The sequence below is a fragment of the Fukomys damarensis genome, unplaced genomic scaffold, assembly GCF_012274545.1.
Source record: "Fukomys damarensis isolate Sample0158 unplaced genomic scaffold, DMR_v1.0_HiC HiC_scaffold_6, whole genome shotgun sequence".
NCBI classification, from domain to species: Eukaryota; Metazoa; Chordata; class Mammalia; order Rodentia; family Bathyergidae; genus Fukomys; species Fukomys damarensis.
In genome coordinates this window covers 26,035,990-26,061,551 of record NW_022900918.1, presented here as the reverse complement: position 1 = coordinate 26,061,551, position 25,562 = coordinate 26,035,990, and the positions used below count along the sequence as shown (strand labels likewise).

Below are 25,562 nucleotides of genomic sequence, written 5' to 3'. Positions count from 1 at the left end.
ATATATATATTTTGTACTAAGGAATCAAAGTCATGACCTTGCACTTTTAAGGCAGGCACGGTGCCACTGAGCTAAATCCCTGGCCCTGGTTTTAGATTTTTCATGGAGACTGACTGTTTTTTGCCTCCCAAAGGCATGGCAGAGACACAGCTGCTTCTGGGAGCTTGTCCTGCAAGCTCCTATGTCCTGCATTAATCCTGTGCCTAAAGTATATTAATACCACTTTGGCCAGTCCCAAACCAAGATAGCTACCTGTTAATATATTCTCTGACTGCTTTAGTTTTCAATACTTTTTTATTTATACTTCGGTGTACTTTCCATTCTTGGGTTGTGAAACATGGATTCAGTAATTTTTTCTAGTATTTTTAGGTATTTGCATCTGGATGATTCTGAGTTTATCATATTCCACATCTTGTCAGCATATATCATATAGCTGTTAATTAGCTGCTTCCTTAAGAAGCTTTAACATTACCTGTTCATATGCCAAATGCCATTCTTTTCCTTAGTTTCTTTCTCAAGTTATCATAGTAGTGGTTACAGTGCACTTAATCCTGTTTTCACTGTTTTAATTATTTGGTTGTCACAACACCCCCAAAAGCCTGTAAACTCAAAGCTTGTAAACTGAATTTTGTATGTGAGAAAACTGAGAGTCAGAGAGGGGAAAGTACTTGCCCAAGGTGTCATGGGAGGAAAATGACATTGGCAGTATATCAGTGACTTGTTAACGTCAATCAATCTGTTTGTCAAGACTTTAAACTTTTAATCTGTAAGGACCACCGAGAGAACCACTTTCAACAGATGTATTTGATGTGTATTATCTGATATGCTGCTTTTTAAAAGTTGTACAGCCTTCTATATTTAGCTTTAGAATGTAGAATTACGTATGCATGTGTATATTATACATATATGTATGCACACACAAAGACATATTTGTTTATTTTAATAATGATTTTGTCTCATTAATGTTGGGTTTTAGAATGTTCTTTATGATTTAAGAAAATTTCCTCCTAAGTAACATTTCCTAACCAGACATTAGAATCAACGCATATTTACTAGTAAAGATAATATCTTTCACTTATCTGTATGAGAAAGCAATGCTGGCAGCGCTTTAATGACACAGCTGTCTACAGAATAATTCCTACAGCTTTTAGTGCCTCACTCAAAACTTTCTGAACTCGTGCCATCTCCTTCCTTCTCACCCTCCCACACCCTGTTCTGTGCTTTATGAGTGAGAGGTGGGGCAGAAAGTGTCCCTATCCACGTACCTCAGATTCTGACTCGAATGAGGTGGACGGAGCTGCAGAAATAGAAGGAATAGAATCAGGTAAGAATCCAGACTAGACAGAGGGGAAGAAAACAAGCTGGAATGTTCACGGTGAGCCTTCGCTGTGGGTAGAAATCCAAGTGAAGACGTCGAGGAGACAGTTTGCTTCTGGAGAAAAGGACAGTGGAGCCTTGGGCTCCGTCTCCTCAACTGCGGTGAATTTCTTGCCCTCCAGGGACTGAGTGTATAATATCCTGTGGGGCAACTGTTCCCAGCCTAGTGTTTGAATCTTTGAAGTTATTTAGTTATATTTTGCTTCCACGATATTTCCAGAGCACCTAAATGTTAGCTCCCTTTACATTGTGTATCTTCCATTTTATTACACTACGTTGAAACTTTTAGCTTAATTTTTGTTCTTCTGACTGGACTGTAAGTTTTGGGTAACAGGAACAACTATCAAATACCGTATAAATGATATTTGATGTTAAATGCATACTTGTGAAATAAAGTAGTAGACACTTGCTAAGTATAACTCTAATGGCATTACAAAAGCACACCAGATAGGAAGAAAACAAGACAGTTGTTATGGAGATGGGAGTAGCCAGAAATGATTGCTTTTTCGGTTGACTGGAGCCAAAGGAAAGTGCCAGAAGTGTAGAAACCTGCACAGAATGTGGCTGTTTGGAGTTAATTGCTTACTCTTTTGCTCAGGAATGCACTGGAGTAAACTTGCTTATTTCTGCTCTTACTCTTTCATGTTTTACACACTTCGAATCCTTATTCATTTTCCTCAAGGTTAAAAGGGTTATTTGGAATTATACAGAATGTTCTTCCATTGCTATGAAAGGAATGTGTGTTGGCAACTCTCGCCCCTAGCATTTATTAAAGTTTATATGTACTTCGCACAATGTAAATAAACAAAATGCTCCCGATTCTCATTTCTCACAAACCTTGTTTATCATTAATAGTTTCACCGTTTAAATGGTACAGAACTGTACATGCTTTAAAACTATATTAGTTGTTTAAAAGTGTCAAGAAAGGTAAAGTTTATGTAGTTTGCCACCTGCTAATGCCTGTAAAATCATTCCTGCCAGAGATACCGAATTGTTTTCCATTATATTAACACTGCACAAATAAAAACCCAAGTCTTTTAAATCACAAGTTTCATAAGGTGTTGATTGGCCTGGAGCAGGATACATTCAGACAAATATTTATGGTGCCTAGAGTTGTGTACATAAATATTCCTCCTTGAAAATGTTTCCAATGTACTGTTAAACTGCCAAGGTGATATAATTTAACAGGTAAAGCAGTGAACAGAGAGCAAAAGGTCACTGAATCTGAAGTCTTTATTCCGTTCCCACTTTTATATATGACCCTGAACCACGTGAACCTTTCCAAAGTCAAATTCTTACTTGTGAAATGGGGGAAAACTAACCATTAGGGCACAGGGCAGGGCCCATGGTCGTAGAAACTTTGGAAATCTAAGTAATTATTAGGATGTAGGAATTTCTCTCATTGCATTGTTAGTCCACGGGGGGCTTCCTTAACAAAATACCCTAACTAGGTGGCTTTTAAACAACATGTTACTGCTTCTCATGGAGGCTGAGATATCCTAGATCAAGGGGCTGGCAGATTCAGCTTCTGGTGAGGACGGGCTTTCTGATTTATAGCAACTGCTTTTTAGCTGTGTCCTCACATGGTGAGAATAGCGGGGGTCTCTCTCAGCTTTGAAGGGCACTAATCCCAACTACAGGGGCTTCATTTTCACGATCTTATCATCTCCCAGCAGCCCCACTTCGCATTGCATTCCCCTTGGGAGTGAGGAAACACTTTCAGACCAAGAAAATATCCATGTACAAGGAACTTGGTATGCATTTTTGTTAGTCTTCAAAATACGTTTGCAAATTAACTTGTAGTAATACCTATTACCATTCCTTGACTGCTTACTGTTATTCAGACATTTCTTAAGTCCTCCATTACCCCGTTTATTCTTTGTAACAAACCTTCAGAGTGCATCTTGCTTTCCCCATATTAACAGGATTAACAGACCTTCAAAGTGCATCTTGTTTTCCCCATATTAACAGGATTAATGTTAGAGAATGTGACAAGCTCAAGATTTCTCACCTTGAAGATAGCAGAGCCAGCATTCAAACCAGGGTTCTGAAAGCAGAAGTCTGAGATTGTACTCATAGCCACCTTGTCCCCATGCTTTGCAAATGAAGCACCAGCGGCCTAGAAATTTCAACCTGTTGGTTTGCTGGTGTTCACATCCTAATGAAAGCCTGGGGGTGTTTGACGAAGGAGCCTTAGCTATTTCTGATTATTTCTCTAGCAATCTTTCTGTCTTTGGTATCTTTTGTACCATTTTTCTCTCCTGAATTACCAGGATAACTGGAGTCAGTGTTCAGCTGAATATGCAGTTCTCTCTAATCTCGAAAGCCCAATCTTGCTAATGAATTCTACTTGAGGAGCTATGAAGGTGGATTATGTATCAAAGGTGGAACCAGTTGCAGTTAAATCTTTAGGAATTCACTTCCCATAATGCTTAAATGAGGGATTTGTGTGGTAGAGTCTGTGGCTTTTCACCTCCTCTCTAGTTTAGCCTGAGTGCAGTGAATAGTTGTATTTCAGCTATTGAGTCTCTGGAGCCTCGTTTAGTGTTCAGAACTATGTAGGTAGGAATATCATGTAATTCCTGTGATGAAGTTGCATTAAGTTATCTGATTTTAAGGCTTGGTCAAACGGTCTGCACTATGTATGTCATTATTTATTAAAGTGGCAAATACATTATTTCTTTAACAAGATCATTTTCTTTAGAGGAATTAAACATAGTGACCAAATGATTTACTTGAATTGTTTATTATATCTTTGCTCATCAGACAGAAAGAAACTATGAGATGGTGCCAGGAACCCAACAATGTGGGTAGATTGACTTAGAATCTTGCACTTATTTTCTCCAGGGAAAGCTGCCCAAGTCGTCATGTTACCTTGCTAAGACTGTCCAGGAGACCATACAGTGTGACACTCTTTAAGAGCATAAAACAGTCCCCCAGTGTGCATCAGGTAGCTGTAACCATTGGGTGCATTAATTAGAGATGTAAAGATAGCTTCAGAGAGTGCAGGACTTCAGCATAAATGGATTTCTTCCCAATCTCACTCTAGCTGCATTCTACTTTCTTAAGATAGAGTATTATGATTGTTTCTAATTCAGTAGAATTTATTCTAAGTGTGATTCCATGTGAAAAGAGGAAGAACTGAAAATTTCTTTAGGATTGATTTACATTTGCCAAGAAAGTTCAATGCAAGCTTGAGCTGCCTTTAATCTCCGTTCCTCCCATATGTGCCACAACATTAGCACCTCACCTTTCTCTTGGTCCCTTGGCACCTTTAGTAAGCAGAATAATAGCTCTTTAAAGATAGGAATGCTCCATTCTTTGTAACCTGTAACTATGGTAATTTACACAACAAAAGGGACTTTGGAAGCCCAGGGATTTAGCTGTGTCACCATGCCTGCCTTGCCCGCGCAAGGTTCTGAGTTCAATCCCCTGTACCAAACAAAACATCAACAAAAAGGGACTTTGGAGATGTGATTAAGTTATAGAGCTTGAGATCTGGATTATCTTTGTGGGCCCAGTTGCAACACAGGATTCCTTCAAAGTAGAGAACATTTTGTGGCTGTAATCAGAGAGATGTGATGTGAAGGCTCGACCCATCATTGCAGGCTTTTAAGATAAAGGTGACACAAACCAAGGTATGCAGACGTCCTCTAAAAGTGTGAAAAGGCAAATAAACAGATTTCTTCCCCTCCAGCCTGTAGAAAGGAATGCAGCCCTTTTGGTTTAAACCTGGCATAGTCTGTGTTGGATTTAGCATTACAGAACTAGGAGATAATAAACTTGTATTCTTTAAGTGCTTGAATTTTTGATAATTTCTCTAGCAACAGAAAACTAACACTGCATCACTGTGTCTCATCTTTTCCTGATGGGATTTCCTAGGAACTCTCCTTGGAATTTCAAGGAGGATGGGCCAGGCATTGTGCAAAGCAGTGTGTGTGTGTGTGTGTGTGTGTGTGTCTGTGTGTGTGTCTGTGTGTGTGTCTGTGTAGCCATTGTGCAATAACCACTGTAATAAAAACTATGATTGTTTCTACTTCACAGATGAGAAAAAATGAGGCTTGAAAAGTTTAAGTAACTTACGTAAATCACATATCTGGTAATCAGCACAACCAGGTCAATCTGGAATCAAAATTCATAATAGATCCACTTATACATACCATGCATATACAAAGTTTTAGGCTTATTTTTCTTTATCAAAAGAAGTTCAAAAGCAATGATGTTTATGAAAGATAGACTGTCGTTTCATACCTTTGGTTACCTTAGATGTCAAATCATTCCCTCCAGCACACGGCCTTATAGGTACTGTGCTGAATTACATGAATGGGAATTAAATGAATAAGGAAGGTTCACTGTTGTTGAATAAGAATAGTGGTACTGGTGTATATTATTATACTTGTATTACATATTTAACTTTATACTGTACATGGATATACATAAGTATCAACATTGTTTTCATTGTAAACATAACATAGAGATGCTATTTTGTGCCATGAAAATCAGGGATTCTAACAGGTTTCTTTTCTGCATTTATAATATTTGAATTTGTAATTACATATTTTTAAAGAACTGATTGTAGATTATTTGTAGTTTATTTGGTATTTAATATCAGTAGTAAGAGTATATTTAATAAGATGAAATGATCAAAGTGGAGAGAATTTACATAAATTTTGACATGAATGTTTTTGCTCATTAAAATATTTTGAAAAGATTATTGAACAATGTAAAGGAAATTAAATGACCTGTGTTTCTTCAGGCAAGGTCTTTTATTATCTTTTTAAAATTACCAGTAACATTACAATGATAACAATGTCTAGTTAAACTGTGTTTTCATTTGAAAAATGTTCACTAATATTCAAACACAGACTTATGAGTAATAATGCACCTCTATTTATCAGTTAACCCTTTTTTCCATATTATTCCATTCGTAAACGAGTACCAGATGACATAAAAAGCAATGTAGATGCTACTGAAGCTTTAATTTTATAAGAGTATCAAATACAAGCAAATTGTTATCAAGGACTGTTAAGCAGTAAACTCTTTATGGAACCAACATAAACATCGACTGTGTATTTGCTTAAAAATATTCTGTACAAGTTCCAGTAAAGACTACCAAATGAAAGTAGTGATTCATCTTATGACTTAGAAAAGTAGTTTATCCTTTTATTAAAAGGCTTGTTTTTGACAACCTGGAGAAATGGAGAATGCCGTCTTGCATTTAGCAGAGAGTTGAGTAGCAACCAGGAGGATACTCAACCAGCTAATAAAGCAGTTTAAAAATACTTAGTGTTGATATTACCATGCTGATTTATTTTAATTCCATAACATTTATTAATATAATCATGTACACATTCTCATGCATATTTATAAAATATAATGGAGAATGATGCATAATCAATTATATAATATTAGAACCCAAGTATAAGCAATTTAAGCTCAAATACTTTACATTGAAGATGAAGGAAATTTGAGTGCAAATACTTTATACTGAAGATGAAGGAGATAATACTTTACATTGAAGATTATATCACCACTGAGCATATTTTAGATATCTTGATTAGTCAAATCCACATTAATCTGGGGAATTCAAGTCAAGAATCAACCTGGAGCTTAAATCAGTGGAGTACTAATACCAGGGAGAGCTATAAAAATGGAAATGGAGCTTGGAGCATTCAAAGAAGTCTTAGAACAACACACCACAGTAAATGCTTCTGCATACTGGCAAGAAGAAAGGGTTGTAAGACAAGAACACTAGAATTGGAGTCCATGAAAAAGCAAAGGTCTTGGCAGCTAGTGGTTAATTACATTTGCACCCTCTTCTCTATTCCCTCCTATAGCTGAAGAAGCAATTGCTTCTCTGTATTTTCAGGACATGAATATAGGGTTCTTGTGTCTTCCATCACCTCTGGAACATGACTTTCTAATTATTTTTTGCCATCTTTTTTTTCCTCTTTTCCCTCCTTTTTCTGATTATGACTGATTCAAGTGTACCAAGGAAAATTCTTCCCTTAGCATTCCTGTTGATTTGAAGAGGTATCTAGTTGATTCCTTTTTTAGTCTTGTATATTTTTCATTCCTTAAAGATAGCTACATTCATTGAACTCAAAATATCTTATTAGTCTCCATAACTCTTGTTTTACATAAGCCCTAAAATGAAATAATATGTGCATTAGTTATGCTTTGCCATTTACTCAAAGTTTCTATGAAGAAAATGCCACTACTTTTAGTTTTTAATCTTAAGATAACTCATTTTGAAATTCTGTAAAACCTTAATGAATATCCAAATTCATATACATTATTTAAACTATAATTTCCTACACTAAACAGTCATTAGATTAACATACATCTTTAGATTTCTCCCCAGCTGTACCAAATTAGCCTTTCTGAATACTTTTAGTTTATGATTTGAGGCAGTGCATAAAGTATTGCTTTTCTAAGTTGTATTCTAAAGTTAGAGACAGCAATTTGACTTTAAAATGCCATTTAGGATGTTTCTTCCAGTTGGCATTCATGCAAGAAAAACTCAGTTTACCCCCAGAATTACTGAATATTGATACATAGCCCGATCTACTCATTTACAGATGAGGAAAGAGATAAAAAAATTGAACAGTTTCAAAAGAAGCCTATATTTTGAGATATTTTCTCCCTCTTTTCTTCTATTAAGAAAGTGACTGTGATGGAATCCTTTTAGTTTGGACAGTAATTGTCAAGAAAAATACCCAATAATTGAAATGATGGTAATTAAAAATGAAAATATTGTTATAAAGACTTTTTAAAAAAATATGAAATGTTTGAGTGTATAATCCCAGTGGATGTTTGTCAAGGCAGCTCTGACTTTATTTTTCACTGTACTCTTTTATAAAGGTTTCAGTATCTGAAGGACATAACACAGGAGAAGCATTTTCACCTACCTATCCCAGTAAATGAATCTCTTTTTCTCCTACCTTTCCTTTCTAAGTGTCTAGGTTTAGGCTCTCTCTCTTTTTTTTTCCTGCTTCTCACATTTCTTACAGATTCTTTTCACATCCCTCGCTGTACTCATTTCCTCTCTGACACTTACTTATTTCTCTCCTCTTGGAAGGGAAATGCTGCTGTCATTACTTTTTTTTTTTTTAGATTCCCTTCAGATCTCTCCTTTTGCCAGTTGTCATTCAGTTCCTAGTTTGGTAGGAACAGGCTGATGGCAGTATCTCTTTTCCCTGTTTAATGTTGCTCACAATACTGCTTACATAGTAATAATGATAGGTATATTATGTTTATAAATTACTGTTCATCTTGTGATTTGAATGTATTTTATGCTCAAGAATACATTAGCAGTCTCAATTTTCTCATAATGTGTTGAATCAGTTCATGTTCTCAATGAAAGAAGAAACAAAGACATAAAGAAGACAGAATTTAGGTTGGACATTATCTAACAGGGTGATGCTGGGACTAAATCCAGTGGAATAGTTTTTTAACAATAAGATGAAATGTATGTCAAAATTTTAGTTTATTTCACAAAATTTAATAAAATGATACTAAATGGAATAAAATTATTGGGATTTTAATTTTATGCCAAGAAATTATACTTTGAATTTCCATTATTCTCTTAGCCTTTCTATATTTAGACAAGGTGTTTTGAGGGTAGAGTAGATCACATTCTTTTACTTGCCTCTGCCCAGAGTAGGTTTGGTCTAGTCCTTTTTTGGCTTATTACATTGTCCTATAGATTTGCATTTCAGCCTTTTATTTCAAGCTGTGTCCTGATGATGATATATAACAAAAGAAATCGTAGAAGTTATTAGTCAGGTATCCTGAAAGCAGAATTGGAAATGATCATTATTTGTGCAAATGATTTATTGAAGAGGACATGCAGAAGGAAAGTGAAGGATGAAGGACAGGCCAGGGAAGAAAGCTATGCAACTGCAACATAAGCAAGATGTCAGATGAAAACTAGCCTCTCAGAGGGAGCCTGTGCAGCTGGACTCCCAGAGATTTGGTCTTCTGTGCTCCCTGTCATTCATTTGCTATGGACTGTCTGGGGGTCAGAGAGTGATTTTCCAGGGAAGGCGATTATCTGGGTTCTCTGGAATGCTGTTAACTTCACAGCAGCTGGGGAATCAGAGCCTCCGAATGATGAAGATCGGAATGTGTGTCATTTAGCTTTGTGGTTTGGAGCATAGCAAACCACACAGAGGCTTAAACCTGCAGGATTTCCTTATTTCAGCTTCCTTCAGGCTGGCCATTTGTTGTAGCTCAACTGGACAGTCCTTCAGTACTCAGTGAGCTTTAGCTTCCCTCAGCTGGGCTTGCCCACATGTCTGGGGCCTCAGGTGGGATGACTGGGCAGTTGAAAAGGTTTTGACCTCTCTTCATGTCATTTGTCATCACCTGTCACCGGACCTGCAGACTGTGACACCCAGGGCAAATCCAGTTTGCTGCTTGTTTTTGTAAATAAAGTTTTTTGGGGGTACATGTATTTATGAATTTGTCTATACTTGTTTTATCTTTAAATTGCAGAGTTGAGTCATTCTGGCAGGGACTATATGACCTCCAAAGCCTTAAAATACTTGTTTTCAACTCTTCACAGATAGAGAATGTTGGCCTTCTTCCACAGAGATGGCTCAGGCGTGGCTGCGTGGTGGAAGGATTCTCAGTGCAACAGTGGAAGCTGCAAGGTGTGTGAGGCCTAGGTTTGGGACTTTAATAAGGTCACATCTGCCACATTCGGTTACTCAAAGGAAGTCATGAGGCTGGTTCAGATTCAAGGAGTAGAGAAATAGACTTCACCTCTTGAAGAGAGGAATTAAAAAACTGTGCCTGTTTTTGGCTGTCTGCCATGATGGGGCCCCTGGAGACTCTACTGCAGACTTTAACTCTACACTTACATTCTGCAGATTAGGAGACTGAGGCACAGAAAAGTGATACTCATCAAATGTTTTATAATGTGTTAGAAGAATCCAAATTAGAATCTTAGTGCCCTGATCAATATTCTACTATTATTTGAGCTTTGCCATCATGCTTTAACTATATGGACACTATTAGAAGTAATTTTCTTTGGATATTGAATGTTACTTTTCAGGACTTTAACAGAATTGTTTTACAGACACCAAAGAAAAACATAATCAAATTCATACATGAACCTGCTTCCCAGCTGCCTGGATCTATACGCAACTGTTCTTTGTCTTATATTATTTTTAAAGTGTTGCTGTCTTCATTAATACTGTTTAGAGCAACTTGTCTCTATGTTTTTGAGCTGCAAATTACTGTATTGGCCAATTCTGTTTTTTTTTTTATATAAGAAATCTTTATTAAATAGTTAAAGGTAGGCAAAACACTGTGTTATAGGCCATGGGAAATTTTTTTAAAAAGTCAGATTTACAAGGAGTAGGTAGATTTTTGTTCTGGAGAGAGCATCAGATTCCCAAAAGTTATATAACAACTACAATTACAGCAAGGGCAACAGCTGCAAAGATTACACAGCAGTACACAAAATGGTCCTCCTCAATTATCGGATGAACATTTCTGTTTCATAGGATAGAAAATCAGGATAAAATAAGACATAACTTTCTTAAAACACGGGCAGTTATTACTTACCTTAAAATCCCAGTATACTTCTTTGTGTGTATTTAAGTTCTTGATAAATGATTTAAGAAGAATACCTTTCAGGTTATCTATACTTTAATTTTCATCTTTCACAGAATCTAGAAAGTGATTGGGTCTTCATAGATCCTGTTAGCCAATGAAATTCACTAACCTGAGCAGGGAGAAAGCCCATCTCTCCTCCTTTATTCTTTCTTATGTTTCTACATTATTTTTTAAATTACTTATTGAAATTAATCTCTTGGGATCAATGGACCTTTCTTTTTTCCTGTTCTAATTTACTTTTCCATATGATTTTGAAGGTGTATTGAAGAATGCAATACAGGTATTTTTTTCCCGTGTATTTTCAACATTCTAACCATGGAATGAAGAGAGCCTAAGATGCTAAAAACATTAGCTTGCAAGTTTTTTCTTACACTCTTCACATTAAGCCTGTGATAAAAGGCCCACTTGAGGGCTGTGTTCAGTGCCTAAAGTGAATGTTTTAAATTTAATGATACAATCAAAATCATTTTTCCCTGGTAACTACTATTGTGCTCATTTGAATGGATTCCAGCACAGTTTCTTTTTTTGCATTATGCTTTGTTTATAAATATAAGTGAGATGGTTGAGTTCATGTATAACAAGTATCCAGCTAATACAGAAATTTACTTTGCCCATTATTTATCTCTGTCAGGATGAATATCTGCCTCTTTCCCATCTTTGGTTCAAGCCATTATTATAATAATGTTAGTTCTGCATTGTAAAAATTCCACGTGGAGTTGCAGAAAATTGCTTAGAAGTACTTTATACCACAAGGTTAAATCTCAAAAGAATTTTGGTCTTGCAAGTAGTAAGCTAAATTGCTTCTAGCAACATTATATCAATTAGTGTGAGGTCAAACTACCTCCTTTTCTTTGTGCTCAATTCCAAATACCTCAGCAAGTGATTTTGGCTGTGCCAACCACTAGCTCATTTGAATGGGAGAGGTTGAATGGACTCAAAACACTTGCTATTCTGAAATAGCTGCTTAGTAACAAATTTGACTGTTTTAAAATCAGTTTTCAGAATCCCTTTTAACAATTAATCAACTCTTTAAAGGACTGCCTTCTAACTGCATATGTACCATCTTTTCCCATGTCCCTTAGCTACTTTCATACTCGGCATAGGATGGAATTAGCCAGGATCTAGAGACAGATCTAGACTTAAATGATTTCCTGCTTCTCAGTGGTGATTGTACTTTTGTTTTCTTCTTTCTTGTCAAAAGGTCAACAAAGGAATCAGAATTTAGGGAGAAGGGGAAGGGAAGATGATAGGTAGACAGCAAGCTCACCTCCTTGCTTGGGAACTCTGATGGCCCTCATGCTCCAGCCTGTGTGCTGCTCACTCTGCCCTGAGACACTCCACAGGGACTCTGGGTGGAGCTGTCTTGGGCCCACTTGTGAAATGGGAACTGTGGTTCCGTTGTACAAACTGAAGCATTCTTGCTTTGGAGTAGTTGAAAGATTAAATGAGCTTTAGGTCATGAATGGAATTCTTTTGGTATAAAATCTACATGCCTCTTATAACAGTTGCGTCATAAGAATTTCTAAAACATGTTAACAAGAGTGGAAGTATCAGTTTTCAAAGTTACATAAAGAAAGTACAATAATAGTTCATCTCTATCCCCAAAAATCCAAAATCCATAATTCTGTAATCTTCAAAATCTTCATCCTTCATATTGGGTTCTACTATGATGACACAAGAGGAAAACTTCATATCATGAAACTTTATAAACAAAATCATTAAAAATAAGATATAAAAATAAGATATAATAGGGTATGTGTGAAAGGTATATATGAGACATTAAATTTTGGTTTAGACTTGGGTTCTGGCTCTAAGATCTCTCTCTCTCTCTCAATATAGAGATAGTGACAGAGATAGAGACAGAGATATATCTCTATATCTGAAAAATCTGAAATACTTCTGATCTTATATATTTCAGGTAAAGGCATTCAATCTGTAATCGGTATTTGGATTACAAAAGTACAATAATAGAGGAAATGTTAAATTTAGTAAAGATTGCACAATTATATAAAAAACTTTGGGATCTTTTGAGAACATGTCCCTCTTCTTTAACTTACTAGTACATAAATTACATTCAGAAATTTTTTCCTTTTATCTTTTCTATCCTTTCCAAAAATTATTAATTCAGGATGACTTTATTTCTTATTCTAGAAAATAATTTTCTGTCAAGAACTGAGAATCCAAAAGAATTGAAAATTGACATTTACATTAATATGTATAAATGAATGTGAAAATTGACTGTCTCTTTATCAAATAGCTGGTCTTTCACAGTTTTGACTTTCATTAACTCCTGCACTTTATTTTGATATCTTTCTAAACACCAAGGGAAAACTTTTTCTTTCTTTTTTTTTGCTCCCGGGGATCGAACTCTGGCCCTTGTGCTTGTGAAGCAGGCAGTGGAACCACTGAGCCAAATCCCGGCCCTGAAAACATGTTTTATTAATACACTTTTCAAGAAGAAGCAGAGAGGAAAATATGAAGAAACTTCAGAAACCACAATAAATATTGATTGTATCAATAGGGGTTTATTGTCACTACTTCCTGTTTGTCGTTGTGGGGAGTTATACTAAAATCAGTTTGTGTAAAGAGTATGCCACCATGCCCTGAAGCTGGTTTGTAGTATTTAAGAGCCCAGGTCTCTTTTTGCCTCCTAAAATTCATCTTCAAAGCTTTGATGCAGTTACAGGATATTAGTTGATACTACAATTCGAGTTGCCATTTCTGTAACCAGTACTGGAGGACAGTGCTAGGACATATTCAGTCTAAAATAAATTTGGATTTCTCTGTTGGGCATTAGATGGCAGTATTAATCAAGACATTCAGAGCTTATGCTGCAGAAATTTCTAAAGGTACTCATAATTCTAAGATTATTTCATCAAATAGTTACTTATTCTGCATTTTCTACTTCTGAAAAGAGAAAGGAAAAATGTATTGCACGTTTTGTAATCTCTTGTATCTCGGATTTATTCTTGTTTTAGGAAAGCTGCTGGAAGACAAATGACTTCATGTCCAGTTATTTCTAATGTTGTGTCCAAAATACTTCATTTGCAATTTTTAGCTTTTCTCTTTTTATGGACAAAAATGTACATGTGTCAATGAGTGTAATTACAAAGTTTGAGAATGGACAATAATAGTTATATAACTATGGGTTTACAGTGCAATTCCAGAGGAAGCAGGCACTAAAATCCCAGCTCAGGCCACTCACCAGCCATGTCCACGAAAATCAGTTTAACTTCTCTCTGCCTAAGATTCCTTTTCAGGAACGTGGAAGTAATACTGATTTCTGCTTTATAGTCTTGCTGTCAAAAGTTTAGCTGAGTTATGTAGAAAGTGCTTAGAACAGTGGTGAGCATATTGCAAGAAGTATAGAAATGTTTTTTGTTTACTAGGGAAGGACCAAGAAGGGGTCACCATGGTGTCTGTAATAATACCCCTTCGGAATGTGTTTCTATTTTCAGCATATAAAATATTAGGAATTGAATTCATAAAAGTTGAAGCCTCTTAGCTTCTGTCGCCAGGTCAGCTGATGTTCAGTGGAGCTAGATAGACAGGGGGCATGGTGGCTTACTTGGCCACACAATATGGGATTCTTTCCAGCAGTGACCAAACTCACAGGTGACGTTCCCAACCAGAAATATTAGGGAATCAGGTTCCCTCCATTCCTGCATGTGAGCAGAGCTCAGAGCTCAGGGCACAGATCTGGCTGCACTGAGAAGTGTCAGGCTCAGAGCCCTCAGAGAGGAGCGGGAAGCTGGGATGCTCACATACAGAGAGAGACCATTTTCTGGGACGTGAGTAATCTTTGGCGTGCATTCAGAAGAGCACTTTGGAGGAGAATTTGAAGATCATTTACCATGGTAGACAGTGACGGATATTGAAATGTGAACTTTTGAGATATTGCAGATAACATCTGAGAATTTTCAACCTTGATGTTGGAAAGCGTTTAACCCCCATGGACAACGGAATAAGTACATTGTGAGGGACCCAGAATATGGTAAGTGGAACCCAGAAATCAGAAGAAAACAATTACTCAGATCTTTAGCATCATGCATGGTCAAAGGTTTTGACCAATCTTCTGTGAGAAGAAATATATATTTTTTTATGATTTGCATTATAAAAATAGTCCCAAGTTTAAAAGTTAGGGGCTTGTCAAGCACTGCATTATTTCATTTAATCCACAGTCATTTTAAGATATTTTTCCTACTCTGTTCCTTTGAATAAAATTGAAATCAAGTGATTTCCGTGTCAAGTTACAGAATTAAGTAATTCAGCAGCAGTATTTAAGTAACTGATTAGGAAAGCTGAATGTAAATCTTTTACTGTGTGGATTCAGTCATTCTTAAAGAAATCTTTCATAGATTCATAAAACTCCTAGCTACATAACTCTTCTAGATACTTTTCTAGAAACCTTTGAATCATTACAAAACAATAGGACTGAAATGATTTTGTCCGTTCATCTCAGTAAAAATACTGGATTCCAGGACAGACAAATAAAAGAAGTGAGTAGCTTTCTTTGTAGAATACCATTTTAATGGGAGCTGTTCCAGTCAGAGGAAGCTGGTTGTATGTATACATGCATTACATGTATACATTACTCATCCATACCTTTATACTCATATGCTAATGGATTTATTAATATATATGGGTCTTGCTTTCTTTATGTCAACGGATCAAATTGAAGTATAGGATAACTTTCATCATTTGAAAGCTGAGATTTTAGGAGGTTTAGAAATAAGTTAGTGCTTATGTCTATGAACTTTGGTGTTTAAATTTGGCCTTGTCTGCTTTTGTTACTCCTTTCCACCCATATTATCTAAAGGAACATAACATCAGATTCTAATGTTAATGTCTATTAATGGAATTCAGGTTTTACTTAACCATTCTCAAATTAATATTTATAAATAGGCACCTCATTTAACATAATTTTTAAAGAATTCTAAGCCATCAAAATGAAAATATTTTAAATGTCCCTGGCATCTCCTTTCCTCTTGTTCCATGGAATTTATCATTATCTTGCAATGAAGCTGACAATTATGTTTTTCTCCTGTCCATCTAACAACAACAAAAAAAATCATCTGCCACTGTGGCTGGATATAATGTCTGAAACCACTGTTAACAAGGTCCATTAGGGTTTACAGCTCTGCCACTTTCCTTCATGGTTTGCAAAGCATTTTAGTTCAGACTGAGTTATTTTTTCATAGCCACCAGTTTTCTATTGTGTGGCTGTCTCTGAGACATTGAAGACTCCAACAGGAGCACTGGTGTCCTCATGAGCAAACGAGCCTTCCTAACCTAAAGTCAAAATGGTGTCCAAGAGGATGATGTCCACTTTCCACCACACAGTCCAAAAGTTTCATTTGTTTTTCCTATCATACAATTCTGTCTTTCCTTAACAATCCTGACTCTGTTGCCACTTCAGATCCTGTATGTATACCTGCAAATGCTTCTTGAAGGAACATATACATGCATTGTAAAATATGATATGCACGGAGATAGATCTGGGTTAAGTGTGTTATTTATGAAGTTCATCTGCATACTCACAGTGAGATGCAAAAGCTAAGTCCAAGAAATCTGCTGTACAGCCTGGCAACTAGAGTTAATAATGACATTGCATAAATGTTCTCACTACAAAAGTGCCAAGCTTTGAGGTAATACATTTGTGAATTAGCTGGATTTAACAATGTCACAGAGTATATATACTTTAAACATTATGTTGGGCATGATAAGTATGTATAATTTTTTATATCAATTGAACAAATTAAATAAATGTTGAAAAATTCAACTGTTAAATGAGTAAAATACTACTTAGGATCCAAGGTGTCAGCCAGAGACAGGACAAGAGTGTGGTAAGAGAGTGGCCTGCAGAGAAGACTCTGGCGGGGTGCTGAGAGTAAGGGCCTCCCTGCGTTTTGTGTCCAAGGGGCCCCTCTGGCCTTCCCTAGATCCATGTGCCTAGTGCCAATGTAGATGAGGGGACTGAGGTTTTATGTTCATGGAATAAGTTAGTCTGCTGCAGTTTCATGGATCCTGGCAGAAGACAAAAAGGTTCCTGGGTCAGGTTAAGTACCTAGGCATATCAAGGAGTCTGAGTTTCATATTTGAGTTAGTGCCACTTGCCACCCTCACTGCTCTGTGATGATGTGCAGTCCAAGAGGATGTTGTGTACTGAATGGATTACAGCACAGCTTAGGAATCTCAAGTTTAAAAAATCCAGGTATGTTATAGTAAAGTATAAAAACCCTGTATCTTCGTCTTAGAATAAGGTATCTTTTTTAAGTATTACTGATCAGTAAAAACAACAAAAATTAACCAAACAAATAACAACAAAACCCTGCCCTCTGCTCTGGAAGGAAAAGCCACCTGTATCTTTCAAGGCTGTGCACTTGAAGATCTGGAGAAAAAGCTGATTGACTGCTTGTAAAGTGTGTGTAGCCATGAGAGATGCATAGAGAATTAGCTACTGATGCAATATTTCATATGATCAAATAAAGCAATATTGATAACGCATTCAGTCCAGATTGGGGAGCACAGAAGGAGCTCAATAAATGTTAGCTTGTGGTTTATTCCTTCGTACCCCTCTGAAGCATGCAAGGATATTACTAACCCACAGTTGGGGGTTAATTGAAGGTAGCAACTGCAATTTGTTGCTCCTACTATGAAAAAATATTTTCAGATGGTTTCTGACTACTGTATATCTGCAGATGAATCCAATCAAAGTCAAATCATGCTTTCTACCCAGTGCTGCTGGGTTCCTTGTGAATTGCTGATATTCTCCACTTCAGGCCTAGGCCAATATAGATACAAAATCAATCCTTTCCAAAGCAGGTCATGGCCTTCCAGGCTTGCTAATGCAGATCTAGTCACCTGTATCAGTGACTGATGGATGACTGGTCAACCTATTTATTTTTCTTATCCTCTTCCCACACTGCTCTGTGTAGCATAGCATTGACTGCTGCCACTTGTATTTCCCCAGCTCCCTTGTCAACCAGCTTCCTGTTAGGTTTGGCTAGTGAGAGACCAAGAGATGGGAGGGAGCAGGAGAGTAGGACCTAGGAAAGTTCTCTCCCTTACACTAGTTGAATTTTAGTTGGATTTCTGACCATAGTTGCCTCGCCTCATGACTCTAGCTTTCCTAAGCCTCACCTCACATTCTGTGGACACTCCATCTCTTTGGCTTTTAACAAGTCTCTTCCTTACATTTTTCCAGGCATGCAGATGGTAGTATCTTCCTGTTATTACCTCTGTTGCTTCCCTAATTCCACACTTGTACCTTTTGCCCTGTAGAATTGATAAGGATTCTGTTTCTCGACTGGTCATTTACTATTAGAATAGGACACCCGTATATCTTCCCAGTGGTATCTTTCTCTTAGTGTCCTCTAAGGTAGTCCCATATACTGACTATGATTCCATCTTGAATTTTTTATTGGTTTGGTAGTTTTTTTGGTTGCAAAAAGTGGAAGAGACTTAGGCCAACTTCAGTAAAAGAATATATTATAGGAATGTTAGGAACTATCACAAAATAGAAGATGAAACATGCAGTTAATGCACCTTACCTACTTTCGTATTCAACTTCCTTAAGAGGATTGACTCAATCTAGTCCCATGGGACTGGTTTTGAGCAAGAAAGCCAAAGCAAGAAAATCCTTCAGCATCAGAATTTTGTCACTTTTTAGCTGAGTTGTATTAAGTAGGGCCAGTCTAAAATGGGAGCTGTGGGGATATTTATAGGATCATCGAAAGGTAGCCCAGAAAGATCCAACTTATAGATAAAATCACCTTTATCCTAATAATAAACACTCCCTGATGACTAGTGTAGCCTTTGGAATTAATAAACGACCATAGAAATATAAGTGTGATATTAGTGGCTGCAAATACCTAAGAAGAGAGACAGTGACAAAGTCTGAAATAGAGAGGTGAATCTGTATTGACCCCAGGGCACATTCTATATTTTTTAAATTAGGTCTATTTTTTTCTTCTGGCAGACTGTTTTCTTGTAGTTTGCCCCTGCCTTGGGATAATGTGACATAATATATGCAGCAAAACAACACGGTTCCCACAGACAAAAGTATTTAATAAGCATTCAAGCAATAATTGTCTATGATACCTTTGCGGTTGGCAAATTTACAGTGTGTTTTACTGTTCAGCAGTATTTTAAATGTTATATTTCAGCATCTTTAAGCATATCAGCCTTGTAGGTCGCTTCAGCCATACTTTTCTGTGTTCATATTCTTTTCATGAAGGAATATTATCATTTGGCAGATTTAAAAGAATACTTTGCCAAATACAGCATCAAGCATATGCTTTCACAATACATGCATGAATGAGATTTCATATAATAGTTACTGACAACTAGATTTACCTAGGAATTACATATCTGACAATGTCGAATTTGTAGGTCTTTAGAAACCACGCTACTGTGAACTAAATTGTGTCCCCCACACCAGTATTCATATGTTGATGCTCTAACTCTTTTATATTATGGGAGACAATTTCATTGATTATGCCCAAAGCAGGCTGTAAGCAATGCAGGCTATAAAGACTTAACTCCAGAACTGGCTTGTTTTGAAAAGTGGATCCCACCAAAGCCTACGAGGTAACATGGCAACCCAGATTATAGTGACTGTCACCCAAACTCCATTTCCAAAATTTGGAATGTTTTGTTGCTTCTAAGTCTTGCCTGCATCAGCAACATATCCCTAGCAACCACACGTAGCCCTCTCACCCTAATCTATGATGTCACCAATCAATATCAGTGGCTTTGGCTGGCCAGGGTCTTCTGCTGCTTGGTCAGCATCGGCCATCTTGGCTCCCCATGTCTCTCTTTAATTCTTCTCACCCTGTGCCATAGCACTGAGCAGGAGATTGGAATCCTTTCAAGGGGGTCTCCCATATAATTTTGGGTATGGGACCTTTATAGAGATAATTAAGGTAAAATGAAGACATAATGATAGAACCCTGATCTGGTTGCATGAGTACTCTTTAAAATAATCTTTCTCTCCCGCCTCCATTCCTTCTCTCTTTCTCTCTCCCTACTTCCTCCTCCCTCCTCCCTTCCTCTCCCTGTCCTCTCCTTCCCTCTTCTGCCTCCCTTTCCCTCTATCATCTATCAACTGAGCTACCACAAGGAGGAAGCCAGGACCCTCAGCAGAACCTAGCCATGCCGACTGTGTAAAGGCAGCCAGAACTGAGTAGTACTCCAAGTTTCGTTGAAGTAGCTTATGCTGATGTTGCTACATCTGTTCTCAATTTAATGGCAAGTGAGGTGTGTGAAATATGTTATAAGAAGGCGTAAAACATAATAATTCCAGTGGGACAGAATTTGAGGAGATAAACATTTGTTTGCAAGTGGATGACATTTTTTCTTTTTCAGAAAAAGATTGATCAAACCTAAAATGATTTCCTTTCCCCAAAATTACAATATAGTAATTTTGGCAAAAAAAATTAGTTTATTAAAACACATAATACTGTGCTGAAATGCAACAATTTATCATTAACTCTGGATTAAAAGAATCACATATTTTTAAACAGATTGAAGGCTAAATGGAGAGCAACTTGTGAACGTATCTGTTACTTAGGATTTTTTCTTTTAATAGAATTCATTTTAGCCTCACCACAGCCAAGTAGTATTAGTAGTGCCTGCCATCCAGGGTCTAGAAATAGCATCATTCCATTGAAACGTATGCTATCATTCTAGTCTTTGAAATTGAAATCTACATGTACACATTTAGTTTGCTAAGCTTTTGAATAATGGTGAACAGAGAGGTGACCCTCATTAGATGAAAAAATAACTCTAACATTAACCAGTGATGAGCTTTTCCATCATAATATTTATTTTGAGTGATCAAAGATTTATCTAATTTTATGAAAGGAAACCTCCATTACATTAAAGATGGAGATTTCTTTTAAGAGCAAATAATATATAATGTTCTCAATTTTGGGTTTCTCAGAGACTTTTTATTTTCTTAGCCTCCTACTTATCTGACAGTTGGCAGAGTTATCCTGAATACCTAACCTTGCATATTTGCAGAAAGTTTGTACTGTGTCTTAGAGAATCTCCACACACAGCCATTTTTAAACACTTACTGAGTATACACACAGTGTGTGCCTGTCATTCTACTTCAGGTTGAATCTATTGAAAAGATAAATAAGTTCTCTATTTTCTGTCCTCCTAGAGCTAAAGGGCTGCTAGGGAAAGCATGACTACACAACAGCCTTGACTAGAGAGACAGCATCTGGGTATGGGTGGAAGATGGAATGAACTTGCTTTAGACCCTACCTGGGACACTCCTGTGACTCAATATGTCATATCCAAAACACCTCACCTATACCTGTTTCTTTTTCTTTTTATTGAGTTTATTAATACATTCTAGGTATACAGTACAGTTACATTCATTACTGGGATCTTGTACCTTTATATACCTTTTTTTTTAATGACAACAATAATTCTCATCCTCCAAAAAAAGAAGTTTTTGTTTTTGTTTTTAAAAGTGTCTTTAACACAACCCTTAAACTTGCATGGTTTCCATGATTGAAAATAAAATATTTCCCAGTCTCAACTCTTGACCCTATCCTATCCTATCCTATCCTAACCTATCCTATCTTTACCTACAGTCCCAACCCCTATTTTACAAGATATCCCAGGTCCATTATGCTGTCAGTGTCTGGTGGGATAATAGACCTCACGGCCCAGCAGTCTAGAAGTTGTATTTTTCTGAAAGGGGACATAAATATTTTAGGCATCGTGGGCTGAACAGGTCTGTTGTACAACTGTATTCACTGTTTGCTTAAAATACTCTAAAAATATTTAATATAAATTAGTATTTGATATAAATTTATATTTTATTTTTCACCCTCTGAGTGATACGAACCAGCCCACTGTCAGTGGTTTACAGATACATATTACCGTGCCTTAGAATGATCTGGAGGGTTTGTTGAAAACTGATCACTTAAGGGCCAGGGAATTAGCTCAGTGGCTCTGCCTGCTGAGATTGACCTGCCCCACACCAAAACAAACAAACAACAACAAGAACAACAAAAACCCTCAGTTAAACAGGCTGATTAGTACTTGGTTCAGTCACTGCACTGGGACCTGAGAATGTACATTTCAAACAAACTCATCGGTTATAGTGAAACTGCCTATCCTGGCGCTGTTTGTAATCCCAGTAGTGTTTTAGAATCACCTAAGGAATTAAAAAAAAAAAAAATCAAAACAAAACCAATTAAATTATGTCCAGGCTTCATCCCAGAGTCTAAGGGTGGATTTTACATGTTCAAACAGCTGATGCCTAAGCCTTTCCCTAGTGCGTTGGATGCACATGTGTGACGTATGCACACACACACACACACACACACACACACACACCCTCCTACACATTTCCTCATTGAATACCATACACAATCCATACTGGATGCAAGTGCTCTACAACTTGTTTGAACCCCTCATTCTTCTAAAAGGAAGGAAACCCTTTCCCTAGGAACTTAGCCCTCTGCTAGGTAATGTAAGCTGATTGATACTTTGAAGCTATGTGCAGCATTTTAACTTCTATTTTTATTCCCTTCCACACAGAGATCTCCACCAACAAAAACCTCAGGGTCTTAAATGGTCCTCAGGAGAAATAAATGCAATTGTTACAATGCAGATTTGAAGATTCTGTGATTATGAGAAGGAACCCAGACCTAAAGGAAAGAAAAATATTCAGTGTGAAATCTGCTGGGCAACATGTTAGAAATCTACACTGTATTTGTTTGAAGTGGACTTAGGCACTGAGGACATGGGAGAGGGGAGAGAGATCAGGTGGGGAGGAAAAGACAAGTGCCTACCAAAGCCAAGAGGGGGAAGCAGGTGTGGATTAAGTGGAGGTGAAACTCTCATGGTCCGCTCGCCTATAGGCCCCGGGAAATGGGGCAGAGTAGTCACCCACCCTTTGATGAAGAAGAACGCATCACCTAAGACCACGACGGAGAGCCACCGGCTCCCAAGAGGTTCAGTACATGGATACACGGATGTATGTGTGCGGGGACGTGGCGGGGGAGGGAAGAGGGAGAAGGAGAGGGAGAAGGAAAGGAAAGGGAGCTGGGGCTCTGGGCAGGAGAGGCGGGAGGATCCACGGTGAGGTCCCCAACGCCCCGTGCCCTGCCCACTCCCCTGGGCCCGCTGCCCACTCTGAGAGGAGCCGGGACTCAGGTGCAGGAGGCCAGGCCCAGGCCTCCGCTGAACGGGACTGACCGTCGTGTCCAGGGCTCCCGCAGGACTCCCCCTGGAGAAGGCAAGGAAATGGACTCCTAGGGTTCTCTCTCTTTTTCTTTCTTCTAGATTGCCCTGGAGGAGCCTGGCTTGCTCGTTACTGTCTAGGACCGGGGCTGGGGTTAGCCTGGAAGGGTGCGCTCGTGTGTGTGTGTGTGTGTGTGTGTGTGTGTGTGTGTGTGTGTGTGTGTGTGTGTGTGTGTGTGTGTGTGTGTGTGTGTGTGTGTGTGTGTGTGTGTGTGTGTGTGTGTGTGTGTGTGTGTGTGTGTGTCAGGGATGGCTCACACCCAAGGGTCCAGGAAGGCTGCATATGTGTGATCTGTCAGGGGCTCCTGGGATGGCCCTGGTCCCTTGCTCCTTGCTGTGCTGCCGGGAGTGAAACCAGAGCCCTTAAATTACAGAAAACTTGATTGGCCAACTCTTGGGAAAGATCCTGGGCCGGAGTTGGGTGGAACTGATCGTAACTTCAGCGCAGAGGAAACTGTCACTCCATTACCTCTGTAACTAGGGCAGCAGATCTCTGCAGGATGGAAAGCAAACAGGATATTTAGGATTAGGGCAGCCAGTTTAGGGTCTCTGATGACCCACCTGACGCATGGTCAGGGCCTAGTCTTAAGGCCACGTTATTTTTTGAGATGGTGCTGAAAGGGCTGTGTGAAAAGCCTTCCCTCAGTGAGGCCTCATCTCTTCTTCTGGATTTCCTGATGGTACTTCTTGGGTGAAACAGAATTGCTTACTTCCCTTGCATCTTGCTTTACCTTGCCTTGGCAAGGCTCACATGGTGGTGGACCGACTGGCCCAAGGCATGGCTCTCAGACCCCACCTGCACATCAGAATCATGCAGAGGAACTGACAGAACAGCGCTGCGCTTCCTCTATGGCCCTAGCAATTGACTGTTGGTCAGTACTGCAGTTGCATCACAATCACCTCTGGAAGCTTTGAAGCTAAGTCAAACCAGACCCCTACCAACAACAAAAAAAGATATACAAAGGTGCACACCGAAACTCCACTGTTAGATATTCTTCTACCATTGCTGTGGCATGGGAGGCACTTGGCAGTTGATTTGTTTTAAAATCATCTTTGGTATCACCTTCAGGTGATTTTAGTCTGCTGCCAGGGCTGAGAACCATGCCACAGAGTTGGCGGTTGTCACTGTTCTAACCAACCACCTGTTTCATTTCAGCATGCGGCTAGTAGGTGCACCCATCGGGTACAAAAGAGGGGTCAGCAGGCCCACCCACTACTTGAGTAGCAAGGTGGTTGGTGCATAGTGAGGCTTCAGTGTTTATGCTGGGAAAAGGACGAATGGGACAGGTGCAGTTCATTTGGGGAGATACTGTGAAAAGAAGGAAGTCAGTCCTGCAGGCACATGGTTCGAATAGTGGCAAAACGGAGGTCATACAAAAAGTGGTGGCCTACTTACCAGTGATGTTCTTGTGGAGGCCTGGACTATCCCACCTGCATTAGCCAAAACCTTTGTGTGCGGAATCTGATTCAGTTTCAGCAATTGAAAGCTATTATCTGATAGCAGGTGGGGTTTTTTTTTTCTACCATCTTATGTGCTTAGCTATTTGTAAAGAATGAAGGAAGGATTTTCTAGAGTCCAGGGTATGAACAGCAAAAGGGATGGGTAAGTCCAGGCATGACTGAAGGTAGGTCTGGTGAACCACTGGGGTGGTTTAAACCCAGGGATGTGTGACTGTAGGGAAGAGACTCTCTGACGAGGAGCAGGGACTCTAAGGCAGGAGTTCCCTAACCCCAGTTTGCATTCAGCCTGATCAAATGTGCACTGTCTCCCGCTGGAGGACCGCACTTCTTTACCATTCTGATCGTTAAAGTGCAGCTCCTTCTTTCATTTTGACTTGAAACTTTGAATCGCTGCTAAAGTTAAACATCTTTGTATATTCCGCATTTTAAGTCTTTATTCTTTTCCTGATTATTCCAATCCTTTGCTCATTTTCATGTTGCTGTGCTTGTTCCCAAAGAAAGTTGTAAGAATGTTGTGCATCCTAAGGGAATTGGTATCATTTGTGTATATTTTCTCATTCTTTGCCATTTTTCTTTGAATTAAAACATTTTTGGTAATGAAGTTTTAACCTATATGTCTATTACTCTTTTTATCCTTTGGGGAGTTCCTTTTTGTCATTCACAGAAAACCATTTACCATTTTATATTTAGAAGAGTACTGTGAACATTATTTATTTATTTATTTTTTCATTTAAAGCTGCTTTTTTTGTCCTAGAAATAATTTGCTATAGGATATAAGGTAAAGTTGATCTTGGCTCCTTTGTTTCAAGTAGAACTGATTGTCCTAG

At 38.2% G+C, this 25,562-nt stretch overlaps 1 pseudogene; it reads left to right on the top strand.

Moving 5' to 3' along the window:
* Window positions 1–960: 960 nt before the first annotated feature.
* LOC104866493 overlaps window positions 961–25,562 on the top strand; it is a 68,911-nt pseudogene continuing 44,309 nt past the window's right edge.